Consider the following 17,243-nt stretch of genomic DNA (forward strand, 5'->3'; position numbering starts at 1 on the left):
AGCTACAATGCCTGTTTCGTAAAAAAAATTAATCTAGTTGGTTCGGATGCAAGCAATCTATGATAATACATTCCTCGTCAACGGATATTAATTTATTACGCTGCCCGTTGGACGACCGAAACGGCAAGGCTTCACATCAGCCGTGTTTAAAAACGTCTGAAACGTTCACATAAGAGTTCTTGAGGTAACAAAGAGTTGTGATGCTATTTCATCATAACTTCGGTCATAAAACAATCATTGGTAAATCATTCTCCAGCGTAAATAATCAGAATACGTTGCAGGCATTTTTGATTGACAATAACTAGTATACGCGGCTTCATATATTGAACGCGCAATCATCGCAAAAAATCCAAAAAGGCCCACGCGAGTCCAAAAATTTTCTGAAGTGATGTCGGATGTGTATATATATATATATATATATATATATATATATATATATATATATATATATATATAAATATACACCCATTTGCAAAAACGTTGGCCGCAGATAGATAGATAGATGGATACTCGAAATCTAATTAGAATTGCATATGATTGCATTTGCATGGGATTTCAATCATATTACACAACATATGCAATTCTAATTAGATTTCGAGTATCTATCTATCTATCTATCTGCGGCCAACGTTTTTGCAAATGGGTGTATATATATATATATATATAATTATATATATATATATATATATACATATTTATATATATATATAGGTTATCATATGAGGGGCGAGGTGATATCAGTTTTATCGCTTGAGGGACGATATCATAAATGTCACGAGTGAGCGCAGCGAACGAGGGACATTTATGATATCGTACTGAAAGCGATAAAACTGATATCACCTCGTCCCGATTGTGATAACCTGTTTATCACATACTTCTTTTTCTTCTATAAAGCAATCGACATCGGCTGAAACAAACCTCGAACTGCTCGAGTCAGCCATCTTTGTTTTGACAGCGGCAAATGCAGCGGGACAAAAAGCGATATCAGTGACAAAAAGCGATATCAGTGACAAAAAGCGATATCAGTGACGATATCGTTTTTATGTCACCCTGTTATCGCCCTGATAAAGGCACAAGTATGTGATAAATATAAATATATATATATATATACATATTTATATATATATATATATATATATATATATTAATATATATATATATATATATATTAATATATATATACACACATCTTTGTCAACTTCTCAAGAGTTTCCTGCAAGGCATCCGACATCACTTCAGAAAATTGAGTGACACCAATGATGTTCTCGCGCTTCTTGCACGAAATGAAGAAATTCGGGTTCGGTTGTATAAAACTACATGTTAACACTTTAACTACATTTTGCATAGTTAAATCCTAGTTAACTTTAACTCAGTAAAAAGTCAACTATATAAAGTCAACAAAATATATATATATATATATATATATATATATATATATATTAATTAAAATTAATTTATATAAATATATATGTACTGTGATAAATTCATACCCAGGAACCTCATGTGCATTCTATACCCCATCGGACGAAGCTTAGAAAGAATAGAGTTAAATGTGCTTAAGTTTCTTTCTATTTTTTTAACTGCATTCTAATATCGATATAAATTAAACGAATTCATTATGGTAAATTTTGGAGCAAATCACCGATTGATATCAATATATATATATATATATTAATATATATATTATATATATATATAATATATATATATATATTTATATATATATATATATATATATATATATATATATATATAATAGTATTCTACAGCGATGTACGTTTTTTTACTGCCCGGTATAAGGGCATGCCCAAATTCGTACTACAATCAGTGCCGTTTATAGAAGCTTAATTGGGGCTTAATGGGGGGGGGGTGTAAATTCATATATTTGTCCTATGTTCGATGTATTTCTTTTGTATATAGGCTATTGTATATAGGATATAACTGCCACCCTCGCCTCGCTAGTTAATTAAGCGCTCTAGTTACGGCCCTGAGAAAAACAAGCAATGAAAGCGTAAACTACAAAGCAATATTATGGGTGACCAATTGGGTATTGAAAAAGAAAATAAATGACTTAAACTTAGCCTACCGTGGTTTAGTCATCCTAAAAGAAACGATACTATATAAAGATAATCAAAAGATAATCCTAAAAGATAATTATATAACTACATTCGTTGTTACTTTTTAATATAGAATACTTTGAACCCTCCAATTTATTTCATGCTTTGCTTGCTCCGGTGGTCCGGGAAAAATTTATTTACATGCAAGGCCTATTGCATAATTTAAATAGCTGATTTTAGATTAATACTTAGAATACGTAAATATTATACCGAATTTCCAAAACTTTATTTATCTAAATAAGCTACAACTTTGTGACATGCCAATATATAACTCGCTGTTTCCACACACGAAGGGAGCGTATTTCCTCAATATATTTCATGTCGGAAACATTTTTGACAGAAAATGAAACAACTAGATATTGACTTAGGACAGTTTTAAACCAAGATGAATCATCCTGCACGCACATCTACAAATGAAATAAGAGGCACATAAATATGCTATATGCATGACGATAATTTCATCCCCATGAAACTCTCATGCGCATCCTAGCCTAGCTGGAAAAGCCCTGATTTTTAGACTGACATGAGTGAAATCAACGTTATGTTTTCAATATAAATATCGATCTATATAAAGGAACGTATTCCGTATGGCAAATTTCGGAGCAAATCGCCTGCGGTGTGTATATATTGTGTACAGTATACTGTCCAGAAATAACCTAAAACAAGACGCCTATAGGCGTTATGGTCGCGTCGTTCACAGCGGCGTAGCCAGCCCAGCTATGCAAATTTTATGTCGTAAATGTTCTTAATAATAAAAATGAACAATATACCGAACTATTGGTAACATGTTGAAAGCAGGAGAAACACAGAAAAGCCCATTTCAAAACCGTTCTACATGTTATACTTAGGGTAGCCGGTGTAGGCTTACTGTGCTCGGCGTGTGCAGTTGTATATATGTGTAATGAACGTAAAGATGAGGAAAGCGTTTGCTAGCATTTTGATCGCTTTATTGATTCTACTTTACTGCGTCGAAGGTGAAACGAAATAATTTTATGCTCAAAGTGAATACAACACGTGTTATAGCTGGCAACTCACCTGTGCGCAGGTTCCCGATTAGGGTGGTATGGCCTGCAGCTAGCGACGCTGGGGGTCGACCCGAGAGGAAAATAACAAAAAAAAAACAGGAAAATAATAAAAAAAAACCAAGCCAAAACTATAGGTCGCTGTCGCCAAGCAAAAAACCGCGGTTAACCTTGGTCTGATCGCGGTTGAGCCGAGGTCAGACCGAGGTCGCCCCGCTGTGAGACGTATAGGTTATACCTCAGCCTTACTCGGTCTGAAAGACATTTCTTAAGATTTTTGCGATTTGTTTCCTGTGTTATCTTTCTCAGCTGTTCATAACATTTCGTTCAGAAGCGAACGGCCACTGCAAACTGGTATTTTTCCAGTGCGGTCGTCTGCCATTTCTATCGGTCGACCGCAACCGAACAGCGACGGAAATGCAACCTAACCGCAACCGCAGTGTCAGTTTATTTATGGACAGTACTGTATCAATACTGAGAGTGGCATTCCACCTGGAGCGATGTTAGATTTCCATTCGTTTTACATGCCTATATCTCGCTTTAATAGGCTATATATTTTACAAAATATTGTACAGCATTTTTCAGCATTGTCTGGATTAGGCCGAGGTTATTACATTTCCTAGCTTCTAAACTGTTATAAAGGTTACAAAATAGAGCTGCGCAAAATTAAACTTGCATACATGGCCAGTCTTAGCTTGCCGTCGCCCCAAATGAATTTTGATGGATTAACTCTCTGAGCAAACGAAGGCTAAGTTGCAAGCGTAATGTATAAAACGTCGGTCATATTTTTTATGATTAACTTCACACCTCCCAATTATTTCATGCTTCATTTTAGAAGTCTGTTTCCATGAATTACTGAACTATTATCTCGGATTTTTACTTACAATAGCGAATTTATATAATAATTATACCAAATCTCCCATATACTTGTCGGATAACCAAATTTAAGCAATCTTAATTTACTCAGCTATATTTTTCGGATGCCAATATAACTGTGGTCTACGCGAAGAGTGAATATTTCCTGAATATTTCATGTCGGAAATATTTTCACTGAAAATGAAATACCTAGATATTGACTGTGACATTTTTAGATCAAAATGAATAATTATATGCCTGCACACCCATGAGAGAGAGCGCCTCATCATAAAAAATATGGCGATGATTTCATTCTCATGAAGCTGTCGTGCATCCTAGCCTACATATAGTTTTTTTCAGACGTTACTTCTTACGCTACGTTGCATATCTAGACGTTACTTAAGTCTTACGTTTGGTAAGCACCTCTCGTGCATCGTGAGCTTTCTGAATAAGCCTTTGTTTTTAGATTAGCAAGACCAAAATTTAAATATACTGAGATTTTCGTCGTAATTCACGCCTTTATAGCTCTAATACTTATTATTGTACACTATTATAGTATTCAAACCTCAGGGATGTCGGGCTTAATTAATACCTACAACATAACTTTCAGTATCAATTTGAAAATAGGCATGCAAGTGCAACCTATCAAGGTGCAAAGTTATGCGACGGATGTCTACAAGTTTTTCTAAATTTTAATTTACAATAGCAAAATGTTATATGTCGATAAGTAAAACGCAAGCACAAATTTATTTTAGGATCACTTTCGTTGGGAGCTTAAAATTCTGCGTTCGGAGTTTAAATATAGTGCTTATATTCTGAAACAAATAAATAAAAAATAGACCTGTCCCAAACATAAATTCTAAAAGAAACCAAATGGTACTGTAGATGTTCAATTTCGTTTTCAATGTGGACAATGAATGAAACCGGCGAGGTTACAAAGCTCTTAACGAAACTTAGCCCAAAACATTTTTTTACAAAACGCGGACTAGGTTGATTCATCGCCAACGATACAAATATTACAACAAGTAGTAACTCAATTGAGTATGTTCAAAATCAGTTAAATAATGACTTGGAAAGGGTGCATAAATGGCTGCTAGCCAATAAATTAACTCTTAATACGGAAAAACTGAATATAAGATAATAGGCTCCCGGCACCGCTTTTAATTTTTTTTTATTGAAGAATTACACTTCAAATAGCTATTCTAAAAAGCTAACTTGGGATGCATATTACAATATTATGCTAAATTGCGATGCATATTACAAGCACACTATAAGCTAAGTATTGCAGTTAAAATTCGTCCTATCATATTTTATATCTATAAAAATTGGTATATCATATATTAAGATCGAGAAGTATTAAAAAGTTCATATATCATATATTAAAAGAGTTATAAGGAGAAAAATTTGAAATTTAGGAAACAATTGGGCTGTTCCTGAAACGTTTAGTTTTGCAATAGTAATTATAAATTAATATTACTATTGTGATAAATTATGTACCATGGAAACTGACCCATCAATAAGATTGGGCAACTCAGAAATTAACAGAGTAAATGAGATAAAAACATTAGGAATTGTCGTTGATGATCAAGTTTTGTGGAAGAATCATATAAATGCAATTGTTTCAAAATTTTCCAAAGGAATTGGTGTAATAAGACGTATGAAAGCTTACACGCCTATGAGTACATTTGTGCAAGTTTATTATGCTATAATTTTACCCCATTTCGACTATTGTCTTGTGCGACTATTTGTGCTGAGAAAAGGCGTCCATAAATTTCACACAACCCTCGATTTCTTGGCAACAACAGCAACACTCTTAGCTTTCTGCAACAATTCAATGCTGCAGTTACCACAACTGCACCTAACAAAAAAAAAGATTTTGGTTAATAGATACATCTTCACGAAGTCAAACCATGCTTTATGAAACGTGCAACATATTCACAGATACAAAAATTACCAGGTTGTTACAGCCTTTCTTCAATTCCAGCGAAATTCTAGTTCTGCCATCCTTTGGTTGTTTTTTTCCTGCCTTCTATTATAATCTTCTAGCCAAACATTATCGGTGATCGGTTCGTCAAAGTAGGCCTCCGGACCCGTGTACATGTTGCCATCCATTTCGCTGTGCTCAAAATCAAGTTCAAAGTCGGATTTTTCGTTTTGTTGACGCTCATGTTTCATTTCGCATGGTATACTGGTATGGACAATGCTTTACACACTCCAAAATGAACTTGAGGTAGACATTTTACGATATTTACTTAAAAATAGCTTGCTTTTCCCAATTCTTCTACTAAAATTATACTATGTTTCACGGTAAAGTGAAATAGACGTGTTGACATGCGTATTACTTTTTTTCAACATGGTTATTTTCCCGCCAAATATCTCCGAATTAGAAATTTTAACGCTAAAACTAATCTAGAACTTATTAACCAACTTTTAATACTCTATTTGAATCAACAAAAACCCATTTTGGGTAAGCACTTTAAGATCAAAGTTGTTCATTTTTGCACATATACAGCGGGGTATATTTGCATGTGTAAAGCATAATAACCCAACATCGATCGACTCGCGCAATGTACACATCGTAGGTGATTTACTTCCAAATTTGCCATCTGGAATTTCCTTCCATTACAGATCTATATTTTACCAAACTTGATTTCATTCTTGTTAATCTAAAAATCAATATGGCTTACCCAGATAGGCTATAGGATGTACCAAAGTTTCATGGGAATGAAATTATCACCATAGGAATATGATGTGGCTCTTCTTTCATTTGCGTGTGTGTTTGTATGATTATTCATCTTGATCTAAAATTGCCTCGAATCAATATCTAGTTGTTTCATTTTTGCGAAAAATGTTTCCGATATGAAATATCGAGGAATACACTTTTTCCGGTAAATCACACGTTATATTGAATTAGTATTTCATAAAGTTGCAGCTAAGTAAGTTAGGTATAACGCTTATATATCTACCCCACAAGTTTGCAGAACTCGGTTTAATAATTTCCTATTATAAATAATAATTTGAGCAATAGTAATTTTTCCCTTAGAGTGCGAGCAAGCGAAGCATGAAATAAATTAGAGGGATCAAAGTAAGTTATGAAAAGTGACAAGTATGTATAATTATGTTTCTTTTAGGATAACTAAGATACTATTAGTTTTAAGTTATTTGCTTACATTTCAATACCTCATAGACATCTATCATATTATTAATGAAAGTTATGCATTGTTACAAGTTTTAGAGCAGGATATATCCAAGTGTAAGGGATAGCAATCCAATATCGGTCAAGGTTAAATACTCTTTTCATATTCGGGTTTGCATGCATGCATGATGATTCATCTTGATCTAAATTTGTCTCTATACAGTCAATATCTACTTGTCTCATTTTGTCAAAGATGTTTCCGACTGTTAAAAATTATGTTAATCATGTTATGTTATGCATTAATAATGTTAATATAACATAATCCTTTCCCAGCTGATAGTTTTAGTACATATAGAATAATTATTAAAGTAATTCCGAAAAATGGTACCATAATACCAGTGGCGTAGCCAGCCCGACAATTTAGTCATGCTATGCTAATATTTTGGTGTTCATCGACTATGAAAACAATGACTTTCTAAAGAAATGAATAATGATTATAACATAAAATTTGCATAGCATGTACTAAATCGTCAGGCTGGCTACGCCACTGCATAATACCAATTTTATTCTGTATATTTTGTGTCAATATCGATTCATCTTCAGCAGAATAGTTTACGCTGACAAAATTTTAATTAAGGTACAACGAATTCAAATGTTAATCGCTGTTCTTCTGTTCAGCGATATTTGCCACTAGTTAAATAACTGTACTTCTTTACTAGCCTTTAATCCGTTATTTGTTATCGATTTATGCGATTATATATATGCTATCATTTTTCGGAATTATTTTAAAATTTTAGTTTAATACAAGCTTCCGCAAGGCTAGGAAGAGAAAAAGAGAAGCATGAAATGTTAATAGAGGGATCAAAATAGGTCAGAAATGTAACAACGCAAGTAACGCAACAATGTAACAATTATATAAATATTTTGCAAAGTGGAGTGGGTTGTCAGCCCATGTTTCAAAGCACAAAGAGGAAATCAAAACTCGTCCATTACACCACCAAGTTGGTGTCACTCGTAGTGAAGTAATGTCGGATGACTTCAGGAAACTCTTGAAAAATTAACAGAGGTGCATGCGCGCGCATATAGGACATGGGAAAAGTGGGCTTATAAATAGAGGAGTTTATCTTAACTCATTCAAAGATTCTCTCTACTCATTCAAAGATAATCATTTTCAGGAAGATAAAGAAAATTCGAAGACATTTGGTCAGGTTTTTTTTGGTGAGTTTTAGACTTTATTAAGCTAGCATGTGGATATAAGAACGTTTATTTTTAGTTTATGATTTCTCAGTGGCCCTTTTCTGGTTGTTTTATTTCAAATGTTTATGTTATAAGAGTTGTCACCTAGCTTCTTTATCTTCCTGTTAAGGCAACTTAATTTGGCAAGTGGATATAAGAACGTTTATTTTTTAGTTTATGATTTCTCAGTGGCCCTATTCTGGTTGTTTCAATACAAATGTTTATAGTATATCACAACCTCTTTGTCAGCCTGACAAATTTTCATCTCGAGTATATAAAAGCAAGCAAATTCTGTGCATTTTTACTTAAAAAATCTATTCTTTATAGTTACCCAGAATGAATCAATTGAAAGCATTGAGTGTGATAACTATCCTTTTCTGTATTTGGGCATGCTCTGCCATGCGCAATGATGCCCGTGTTGCAGGTTAGTAACAAATCAAGATTACAAGACGCCTGTTTGCCGGCCGCGTCGGTATATATAGGCAAATAGTGACATAATACTGCGCACACTCGGATTAGCTGTTTCAACTCTATCACTCGAATATTTATAACATATGCATGAAGGCAGGATTGTATAGATTAAGTTCTAACGTCATCTGTTCGCCTTATTTAGATGATTTGGAAACCCAAAAAGGCGAAAAAGCATACTGTAAGTGCCCCATTGGAGGTGATACAGGAATAGTTCGTTTTGGTGGATGCTGGGGAGGCGAGGCGGACTGCGGACACGGGCCTTATCCCATCACCCGTTGTTGCGTCAAGGCTTATAGCTGAGAAGCTGCAAAAACCGATGATATTATGTTTCTTTTTGTTGTTGTATTGCATGGAAGCATTGGGATTAATAAAGTGATTAATTAAAAAACAAATATTTGTTCGTATATTTTATTTACCCATGCAACGCGAGTGTTAATTTTCATTTCGTGCAAACTGATTGGCTCCAGGAGCACGGCCTTTGGCGATACCTTGACTGTAACTCAAGGAAGTTGTTTTCTAGCTGTTAGTTTAACTAATGCCTTGTAGGCATAAATCACACGTATTTTGCGTATCATGCGCATTTTCCTATTAATTGACGTTATTGTTTCTCGTATTCCTGCGATATATGCAAGTATAACGATTTTCCTACGGCCTCCACGCTTATCCTAAAGCCTAAAACTAGCATTCATATCACCTGCTTAACTTTCTTACGTTTTCGTCTTCAAATACAGTGAAACCCGATATTCTTCTCACTTCTCACTAGTATATAATTATATATATATATATATATATATATATATATATATATATATATATATATATATATATATATATATATATATATATATATATATATATATATATATACAATTAAGTAAAGTATCAAAGAAGAAAGAGTGCTATCGAAAGATATCAAAAAGAGCGATATCAAAATTTAATAGAGCGATTAAAATAAAATCAATGAAATATTACAAAATTTTGAATATATTGTTCGCTACACTCTGTGTTTCAGGTTTCATCTGAAACTATCATCAGGCGAATCATCGCCTGATGATCGTTTCAGATGAAACGTGAAACACACAGTGTAGCGAACAATATGTTCAAAATTAGTAATATTTCATTGATTTTATTATATACATACATACATACATACAAACACTTTATTTAAACACGGAAGGAAAACCATCAGTACATTTGATATTTAAATATTTACAGTCTAATTTATATATATATATAAAGAGTATCGTGGGAATACTGTTCCACCTGGTTGCCGTGTGGGAGTCGGTTGAACTAGAATATAGAGATTCCAGTCTTCTTTTAAAAGAGGTTAGAGATGGCGATAATCTAGAGGATTCAGGCAAGCTGTTCCAAAGAAATGCTCCGCTATAAGAGAAGGAGCGCTTTAATTAAGTAATCAGTGTTAGGTTTAGGAATAAACAACTTGCCATAGGAATTCCTAAGAGCATACTGCCCCGTTCTAGAGACGAATATCTCTTGTAGGTACTGAGGTGTTTGACCATTAAGAATTTTGAACATGAGTATGGCCTTCTGTTTTTGACGGTTGAGTGATAAATTATTCCACTTTAGCTTATATTCAAGAAGGACATTGGATCATACATCATATGAAGAACATGTTATGACGCGTGCTGCTCTATTTTGTAGTCTCTGAACTCGATCACTTAGAGTAACTCCAAGTCCGTCCCATACTGGGGCGCAGTAGGAAAAATAAGGTTCAATAAAACCTTGGTAGATCTTAATTGCGGTTTCCTGATTCATTAGCCCTCTAGTATACGTTTGAGTGCACTAATTGCAGACGAAACTTTTTTAGTAATCACGTCAACATGGTTAGTCCATGTAAGATGTTCATCCACGGTCAAACCTAAAGTTTTTGCGGACTTAACTTGTTCGATTGGTTCATTATCCACAGTTACACAAAAGTCAGGATCATCAAAGGTTGCTAACCGTTGTCGAGAACCGATGACCATGAATTCTGTTTTAGCAATATTTAAACTTAACTTATTTGCTATTAACCACCGTTTTAGGTTTAAGAGATCAAAAAGATTATTACTCTTGAAACTTATATTGGTGTCATCAGCGAACATTCTAGGAAAATCCTCGTTCAAGCAATTCGGTAGGTCATTGATATACACCAAGAACAAGAGAGGCCCTAAGATAGAGCCTTGGGGAACCCCCTTGGATAAGGAAGAGCTAGACGAGTATTTGCCGTTGACGAAGCACTTTTGCTTTCGATCAGTCAAATAAGATCGAAACCAAGCTAGCGCGAGATCGTCAACACCATAGGCTCTAAGTTTTTCCAATAGAATTGCATGATCAATAGTATCGAAGGCTTTCTTTAGATCGATAAAAACTACGCCATTAAGAAGACCCCTGTCTATATTGACACACCACTCATTCGTTGTTTCTAGCAAGGAGGTTAGAGTGCTATGTGATGGTCTAAAACCAGATTGAGAAGTATTAATTAAATTATTAGCTGATAAATAACTATAGATTTGATCATGTACGAGTCTACCAAAGACCTTAGCAATTATAGAGATACTTGAAATCGGTCGATAATTGTTAAGATTATCTTTCTCGCCACTTTTAAAAATAGGCAGCACTCTAGCCATCTTCCAATCGTCTGGGTAGATTCCCATATTAAGTGAACGGTTGAAGATGGCAGTTAGAGAAGGAGACAAAATATCAGAAGCAATCTTCAATACCCTACCAGGAATATTATCCGGGCCGGTTACTTTGTGAGAATTAATAGATTTAAGAGTTTCAGTTACAGTCTCCACGTTTAAAACGGTAAAGGAGAATGAATTGTTGGTAGAATTGATATAAGAAATAGGATCTATATCAGAGGAAGGTATTTCGTTTGCAAGACTTACTCCTATCGTGGTAAAGTACGAATTAAATGCATTAGCTATGTCGTGAGAGTTTGTTATCTCTACATCATTTTGCCTAATACATTTTACATTTGTGGAGTCGTGAACTTTGCGCGAAGACAGCTCATTAATGAGTTTCCAATATATATATATATTATAATATATATATATATATATATATATATATATATATATATATATATATATATATATATATATATATATATATATATATATATATATAAGGATTAAGAGATAAAACTTCAACGGACATACTTTTAAAACCATTTATTGAAAAGTTGTTAAAAACTGGCTACCAGACGTTTCGCTATTTACAGCTTCATCAGTGGGATGGCATGTAGGATGGCATTGAAAGAAAATCAGTGTCTTAGGAAAAATGTTGTATATCGGATTTTCTGTGGCCATTGTGATCTTAAGTACATAGGAGAAACGGGTCGTACAGTGGGATCCAGAATAAAGGAACATTTAAAGATGAACAAACAAACAGTACATTTACATTTAAAATCACATGATGTTAACCCTCAGGAGGGCGTTCATATTACATGGGAAATTATGCATAATAACGTTAGGCATTATAATGAACGTAAGATAATAGAGGCTATTGAAATTCAAAAATGCTCCCAGCATCTGATGAACGGTTGTATAGGTAGGATTATCAGTATTTAGTTATCAATGGATTTTGTAATTGGCTTCACTTGTATAAATAGAGGACGATAGTGATAAAATCTTTTAATCCACTGATGAAGCTGTAAATAGCGAAACGTCTGGTAGCCAGTTTTTAACAACTCTTCAATAAATGGTTTTAAAAGTATGTCCGTTGAAGTTTTATCTCTTAATCCTTATATTATTACCGGACATGGAATTTTCATCAAATAGATATATATATATATATATATATATATATAATTATATATATATATATATATATATATATATATATATATATCTTAAGTGAAGGTATTATTTGCATCCGCCTCACGAGAAATCCCGAAGAAAAATTTAATACATGCTCGTCTTCACAGTTTCTACACGAGCAGCTCCTACCCGCCATGAGTCCATTTGACGGGGAAAACCCGCAGTCCGTTATCGTCATGGGTAAGCAAATTTGTGTCATTTACCAAATTTTACATATTATTTCCAATTCTAATTTCCATTATGATTTGCACGTGCATGTTTATGATAATGGTATATCTAAACAGATAACCACCCAGCGCATTACGTTCCAGATGTTATCGATCTGCTATGCAATTCTAGTGCCATGGTTCGTTTTTTACCACCATATAGTCCTGACCTTGGATTTGTCAAATGATATGTAAAATTTGGTAAATGGCACAAATTTGCTTATCCGTGACTGCGGGTTTTCCCCGTCCAATGGCTTCATTGTGGGTAGGAGCTACTCGTATAGAAACTGTGAAGACGAGCGTGCATTGAATTTTTCTTCGGGATTTTTCATGAGGCGTGAGTGCAACGATTTGAACTGGGTGGCCTGTGGCATTCGGGCCCGTGCGCGGGTTAAAACAACGTGGGATGCGAAAAATGTAGTAAAAACGTTAGAGAGAGAGAGAGCGAGAATTGTGCATTATTTTGTAGTTTTATCTTATTAAATATTATCAAACATAGCCTTTTGAGAGAGTATTAGTTTACCGGCACGGATTCGGTACAGGCGGATGCAAATAATACCTTCATTTGAGATTGCCGCAATTGCAGAGTAATGCGGTGCCCATCGTTAATACCAGTAATCGCTAACAACAGGCCATGCATGCTCATCTAATTACAGCTTTCAACCTTTTCGGGGATCCCGTAAAAAGGCGGTTGAACAATTACGTCTCTTAATTAGCCTGCTAGAAATCTAATTGTATGCATCGAGGTACCGGTAAACCACATTATATAAACCGAGAAGAGCTAACAAAATACAAGACAATACCATAATACCGCGACCAACTGCACTCAGAACCTAAGGCCTGTGTTAGACGTCGCATTTTAGTCGCGTCGAATGCAATTCAAACAATAGATAATGAGATGATAAACCTCATTAAACTTCATTATCATCTCATTAATTAGCTATTGTTTGAATTGCATTCGACGCGACTAAAATGCGACGTCTAACACAGGCCTAAGAGAGACAAAAAATTATAAATAACTGTCTAGCTATGCAATTGAATGCAATCCGGTGTCATTACGAAACCGATATGACAGACTTGAAAAAGTGCGTTTTTAAACAAAGTTAAGTACAATGATTTACTTGTTTTGGCATCCTAGACAAATAGTTTAGATAAGTTATTTTGGAGCATATAAATGAGTGCAGGATCATAAAATTAAAAAGATCATAAAAGCAGGATCATAAAAAAGTACGACAGGACATGCAAACAGACCAGCTAAATGATATGGAGGTTTACCCAAAAGTTACGATAAGAGGTGTAATTTAAATGATACGAGAGAATTTGTAAACCACGACTTTGAGGAATTTAAAAACCAGTTCAGATTTGGAAGAGTTGAAGCTAGGTCACCCTATTTTCCATTTTGGGGGACCAACTACAAATAAAAGACGCTTGCGAACTCGAGGTTGGCTGGGTTGGAAAAAGAAACAAAAAGTTCAAAACCAGTGGCGAACTTGAGCTTTTGGAAGCATTAACGCATTTTAACGACAATCCCAAGAAAATCATGCTTTTTGTTGCGAAATAGCGAAGAAAACCGTGTAAACGGAACTTATTTAGTATGCATGTATATATACGATTTTATTGGGAACAATTCATGGAGTCTATATACCTTCGAAATCATTCATTGAATGTATATTGTGTCAATGATATTGCACACAGACAAGCAATGATGGATCCAACGACGAAGAAGGACCTAAGTAGACAGAGCGCAGGAAATTGGGGTCTTTTAACGCAATCAAATTATTGGTTGAAAAGCTGGAGGAAAAGCATGGCGGAAATTTTCCTCGTGGACATCTCGTGCTATGGGCGCATGCAATGGTCAGCAAATACAGAAGACTCTCGTTGATACTATATGACGATAATCGCCTAGTAAAGGTAGTTAGCTATCATGTTTATACTAATCTACATTTAGTATATTTCGGAAATAGAGCGATGAATTAAGTCAAGACCTCATATTGAAGTCAAGACCTATATAATGAATTTAAAACCCGTTATACCAACCACAAGGCCTCGTTTCATCACAAGAAACATTCAACAATGACAGCCCTTTAAAAATAAATATGGGATTTGAAGGAAAAGCAACAGGAGTGTGAGATAAAGTGGTCGATTTTAAAATGTGCAAACGCATACATGAGTGGCAACAAAGCGTGTAATCTATGTTTAGCAGAAAAATTATGCATTCTCTACCCCGACAAACGACGTTTATTGAACAAAAGATCCGAACTCGTGTCTAAATGCAGACATCCAAACAAAATTCCACCCAAATATTTCTAAACTTTTAGGTAGCTATACACTCTCCTCCGCAGAGGCTTTTTGGGTAATCTAACAATAATTGAGAATTATATAATACAATTGAGAATTATATGATATAATTCGTAGTAGCGGGCGGACGGGAGGGAGCTAATAATAGTAGCGGTGAGTGGCGGGCGGACGGGAGGGAGTCGGGCGGTTGCGGGTTGGGGAAAAAAAGAAGGGAAGCCTCTGCCATATAACGTGCGGTTCTTTGGTGTGAAATGCGGTTCTTTGGTTTTGGCGGTTTACTGGTACAATCGATATTATAATGGCTGAGTTCGATAGCGATATAGAAGAAATTGAGCGCTCTTTTCATAATATGAGTCTAGATGGTAAGTATAATATATTAGTTTAATTTTAACAAATGCATAAAATGTTATAATTTACTCAAGTTTATATTAATATTGATGCAAGATTAATTAATATCATTCGATTGCCTTGATATTTTGGCAAGTTTCAGAAGTGAAAGTATTTACATATGTAGTTATGTTAATTTTGCATTGGCTTGCATATATTAAAATCGTCGTCAGCTACAGGCTACTGTATTTATATATTTTTATCGTATATTTTGTTTTGTTTTTCTGTTTACACCACTGAATGCAAGTGGTTTACACTATACTGGCAGTTCATTGTATAAATCTGTAAACTACAAATTATTATCCATAATTGATTATCCTGAAATTTGTCATAAATCAGATAATGATGAAGATCTTGGTTGTTTGCCAATGCCACTTGAGAGAGATGATGGTAAAGACCTTGCTTGTTTTCCTATGTCTGCTGAGAAGGCTGGTGATGAAGACCTTGGCTGTTTGCCCATGCCAATACAGAGTGCTGTATTGACAAGTACTCCAAAGAAGGTGAAACAACGGCAACTAGTACCTGTAGCTGGGAAGCATGATTTGACACCAGATTCAAAAAGACAAAATGAGCCACCTTCAAAGATCATGAATATGCAATCTGGAATTCCTTTGTTAACATCTGGTAATTATTTCATAAATTATTCTATTGTTATGTACTGTATATTGCAAACCCTGCCTTAAACTGCTTGCTTTATTTATAGGTAATTTGACAGTCCCCCTCCCCTAAACTGCTGGGTTGAAATGCCCCCTCCCCTCTTTGTTAATTATTAATGAACCTTTAAATGTTAAATTGAAAATTTATTTCAAATATTTAATTATCATATTTTAAATTTATATTATATTATTAAAATCTACAAAAATGTTTTTTCTTCATAACCTGAACATTTTAGTTTATATGTTTTGTATAACCAGTTGCTATATACAGTATACAGCTAAACACCTAAACCTTATTGTGTTTGAGTTACTTAATGTGTGTTGGTGGATGCACATTCTATTAGCACAAATTGAAGCTTTCCATTATAGCTATCATAATGTTTGTCATTACAATAAGATAGTAGCACTGTGGTTTAAAATGTAAAAGTACAGTAATATTAATTGAATGTAACATTAACTTTATGTCTGTATACTTAACTTTGTTTTTTTATGGTGTTTTAATAGAGTCATGCGAACTGCCAAAGCCAAGTGGAGTATTTTACAAAAGAAGAAGGGAGAGCTATGTCAAAATGTTGTTAGAGCATTTTGAAGAGAGAGAAGGTGCTCAGGTAAAGCAAGAAGCTGTTATGAAGGTGCTACAGTTGAACAACTACCAAAAAATACAGGCCACAAATGCTGTCAAATTGGCATTTCCAAACTCAATGGTCATTAGAAAAGGTACTGGACCAGACCGCATTCAGCTTTATAAAAATATTTGTATTAAATCGTTTTCTGCACCAGTGTCCACAAGCAATGTTTCCTCACTGGAATTAAACGAAAGTCCAGAGATAGCAAACATCAAGACACTGATATCCAGTGCTACTAATGAACTTGATTTAGCAAGAAAGAATGTTGATGACCATTTATCAAAAGAAAATGTAAACAAAGATGTTGTGAAGGCATTGCTACACAAGCAACTAGAAGCACACAACAGACTGCAGGAACTGAATGACTTACTAACAAGTCTACTTCAGAAAGCAATTAACCAGTTAACATCAA

Source organism: Dendronephthya gigantea, unplaced genomic scaffold (assembly GCF_004324835.1).
Source record: "Dendronephthya gigantea isolate DGI-Jeju-01 unplaced genomic scaffold, DenGig_1.0 000058F, whole genome shotgun sequence".
Lineage (NCBI taxonomy): Eukaryota > Metazoa > Cnidaria > Anthozoa > Malacalcyonacea > Nephtheidae > Dendronephthya > Dendronephthya gigantea.